General features: G+C 44.1%; 1 long non-coding RNA gene across 1 annotated transcript; it reads left to right on the top strand.

Moving 5' to 3' along the window:
- Window positions 1-352: 352 nt before the first annotated feature.
- Window positions 353-744, top strand: LOC148343156 (uncharacterized). Its single transcript, XR_015844704.1, has 2 exons — window positions 353-439; window positions 593-744. It is a non-coding gene; the product is annotated as an uncharacterized LOC148343156 (long non-coding RNA).
- The last annotated feature ends 3,047 nt before the right edge of the window (window positions 745-3,791 follow it).

Below are 3,791 nucleotides of genomic sequence, written 5' to 3'. Positions count from 1 at the left end.
TTCACAGGAACCACTCAGAAATTTCAGTTAAAAGTGGGTAACACTATAACCACTTGTTAAACCCGATTTGAAGAGGACCCAAACCTGAACAAAATGGGAAATTTAAAACAGTAATGTGAAAAATGAAACTTCAAGTTGCTTCATGAACCAGATTTTGGATGTTTTTGACCCCTCTCGATGGCACTGTTGGTTCAAAATAAGCGGTTTAAGAAATGGCAAATTAGTGTAGTTTTAGTCTTTGTACAACAGAAAGTGTGGCGTTTTTGTAATTTTGCCGCGTTTTTTGGAGCTTCTGTGTTTCCATACAGAGCTTGGGCGGCTCCTTCACTCACTTCCTGGTTTACGCCCATGCCGTTCAGGCTCCTGTTCCTGCGCACCTGCAGCACATCGGGCTCATCAACACCACTATATAAGCTCGGTCAGGTGCCATATTCTCTTGGTACTATAACCTATGCTTTGTTGCAGTTCCAGTTGTTGTGAAATGCGCTATATAAATAAGTTGTATTGTGTGTATATGTACTCTCAGTGTGATTTGGCTAGTTACGCTAACCTGTCTCGCTTTGCTTTTGTGTTTTCTTGTGTCTGAATAAAGCTTTCAACCAACCCGCCCAAGCCCTACATCACCTCTTCATTCTCCCGATTTTGGATTGCCACTCCCCCAGACTCAACCCACCAGCCATCTGAACCCCCAAACACATCGCCTCACTTTTATTCTCATCCAAAATAAATCCCTTATAATTGTCATCTCTCACTCCGATTATTCTCCTGTCCTCTTTTTCCCCTTCTTGGTTTTATTCTAACCATAATGAGAAAGTACCATCTAGAGGAGATAAAAATACAACTAGTGGTTCATGAAACATGGTCAAGCTTTATTTTCACACCACTAGCGATAGTAGGAGTTTCCGTATTCTGTTTGACATTTCTGCTGGTTCTCTATCTAACGGCTCCAACAGGCTCTAGTTTGTTATTCAAAAAGTCAAGTAGGCATGGCTGGCAGTGACTTTGGTGTCGATGGCATTCAGGACACGTAGGAGTCAAGGAATTCTGTGCATAGCTACAAGTGGAAAATGTGTGGTGGTTATCATGTTAATTAAAGAGTTTTAAAAGGAATCATAACAGATGTAATTACTCAACTTTCAGTTTTATTTATAGAGCAATTTTGTAACAAATTGGATTTGCAACAAACAATTTAGGAACTAAGAAAGGGTAGCGTACTACTCCTCAAGGCTTTGTTCTTGTAAAAACAGTGAACAGGCCTCTTTTGCAAGCAAACTAGCTTTCAACACAACCCGTATAACAGGATAGTCAGTCAAGATAATCTTTCAGAGACATCTCATAATCATCCCTTTGATAACTTTGATTACGCATGGTGGGTGGGGGTGTTCCAATTGCTTCTGATTATTGCTACGTTGGTTCTGTGTTCATCCCGCTCTGTGCAATTTGACAAGGGTGGGCTGTATACAGACATTGCTGTGGGCTGTGGCGGTCTGTTGGTGCCAAATCATATGCATGAGTCCTCTTGCCATGCCGCTTCATGTGGCAGCCAAGTGAGGCCCGCTCCGGTTCTTTGCCAGGGAACCAGACGACTATGCAAATCTGAATGCACACACATACAGTATATAAAATACCTTGTGGATGCCCAAGCAATACCAACCCCCATGCCTCCACTCTCGTTATTCCCCCGCACCCCTTCAGACTCCATACCCCGCTCATTATTAATGATCTGAGGGACAGCTTTCATTTGATCTATTACTTAGGACGGGACGGGGGGGGCTGCTGTGCTGCCACATCCCTGCTGGATCTTTAATTATTTCATGGAGGGCTTTCCTACTCGCCGTCGCACCCGCTCTGTTGTGCAGATGAAATATTGAAGTTGAGGAGTGTAGTGCAAAGTGGCCCTGCACAGGGTGAGAGGTGTGTGTGTGTGTGTGTGTGTCTTAGTCCTCCAGGTTGTGTGCGTGTGTGCGAGCGTAATGCCTAACCGTAACCCTTCGACGGATTCTGCCGTTTTGTACGTAAATGTTGCCTTGATTTCTGCAGTCGTGAGCTCAATGGAAGTTTTTTGCAAGACCTGGACTTCTTAAAAAAAATAAATTAAAAAAAATTTCAAAAACAAGCTATTTGCAAATGTATAAATAAGGATTTCAGTGCTTATGTAACGTGATTAAACTCTAGTAAAAGCCATTTGTAGTACAGCGTAATGAGGTGAAACACCGCTCAGGTTTTGTTGCCAAGAATAACAAAACGGAGCAATATCTGACATGGAAATATGGTAGCAAGCTCACAACGCACAAGCACCTGCACACACCCACACGCGCGTTTACATTTGGGCATGATGTATGGTATAAAACCTAATTGCTTTGCTCTCCGACTTCATAAATTTAACCTCTCCTGAGAAAGAGGCTACTGTGTTAACAGCTATCAAAAACTCTGCATTCATTTTGTCTCACACAGCACATCCACTGTGTCGCCAGGCGGCTGGTGACGAATGAATTCAATAAACTCCACTGTGATACTTACCACATGCGGGGATGCATACTCAATAAACACCTTATTTTACTTTACGGGATTGCATGTGATGGTTATGTTTTGCATCCACAGCAGCATAATTGCGAGGAGGAGTAATCCATGCGCTTATGTGGGGGAGCAGCGCAATGACATTGATATACAGCGCCCCATTAATTGCCATATGAATAGGGTCTGCGGTGGTTGGCGTGCTGCTGATGCATCACGGTGAAAGGGATGGGTCACTCTGTCTTTTGGAGCCCCCGGCTTTGCCAAGCTCATAATTACTAAAACCTCCAATTAATCTTCCCATCACATAGGCCAAATATGCACTTCCTCCCTCTATAAACGACTTACAGTATTCAGTCACGCTAAAAGTGCTTGTTCAGGAAGTGTACGTTCATGCTGTGCATGTGTGATCCCGTGAGAAAATAAAATACAAATATTATACTCGCGCTGGTCATGATATTAGGTGTATAAAAAAGTTAAGATTGAAAAGTTGCATCTGGAGAGAAGCAGAAATGTACTTTCACTTGACTGTACACGCGGTGCAATCACGGACCAGAATGCCAACAAAAGAAGATATTTAAAATGCATGAATAAAACTGAAAAAACATCAAGGGCCCTATTTGTGTGCCCAGCGCAAGTCTTGCACAGAGTGAGGTCGGACTGTGTGCATGGGTGGAGTTTTCTTTCTTTTGGGCTTTTGCATCGAGTGAACACAGCTGACTTGCTTCAGGGCTAAGGGGCCCCCTTGCTTTCCCTTTAAATTCAGTACAGGAGAGGCGCACACAACATAAGTAATGATTTTATCGTTTTAACCTGAGCACAAAAACAGCATCTAAGGACATCCATTTTCTGTACCACTTCTCTTCACTAGGGTCGCGGGGGTACTGGAGCCTATCCCAGCTATCTTCGGGCAGTAGGCGGGGGACACCCTGAACTGGTTGCCAGCCAATTGCAGGGCACACGTAGACCAACAACCATTCACGCTCACACTCATACCTAGGGGCAATTTAGAGTGTCCAAACCTCCTGCCATGCATGTTCTTAGAATGTGGGAGGAAACCGGAGTACCCAAAGGAAACCCACGCAGGTACGGGGAGAACATGCAAACTCCACACAGGATGGTCGGAGCGGGGTTTGAACCCATGCTCGGTGCCGTCTCTCACTGTGAGGCCATCGTGCTAACCAGTCGGGCCACCGTGCCGCCCAACTAAGGACATGTATTCATGTATTATACGTTCCAAAATAAAGTCTAGATTAATATGTGAATTTGCTAATGCT

The sequence above is a fragment of the Idiotropiscis lumnitzeri genome, chromosome 1, assembly GCF_059441095.1.
Source record: "Idiotropiscis lumnitzeri isolate Australia: NSW breed Sydney's pygmy pipehorse chromosome 1, RoL_Ilum_1.0, whole genome shotgun sequence".
Lineage (NCBI taxonomy): Eukaryota > Metazoa > Chordata > Actinopteri > Syngnathiformes > Syngnathidae > Idiotropiscis > Idiotropiscis lumnitzeri.
The sequence above is the reverse complement of the archived record's forward strand: the minus strand, read 5'-3'. Positions and strand labels throughout refer to the sequence as shown.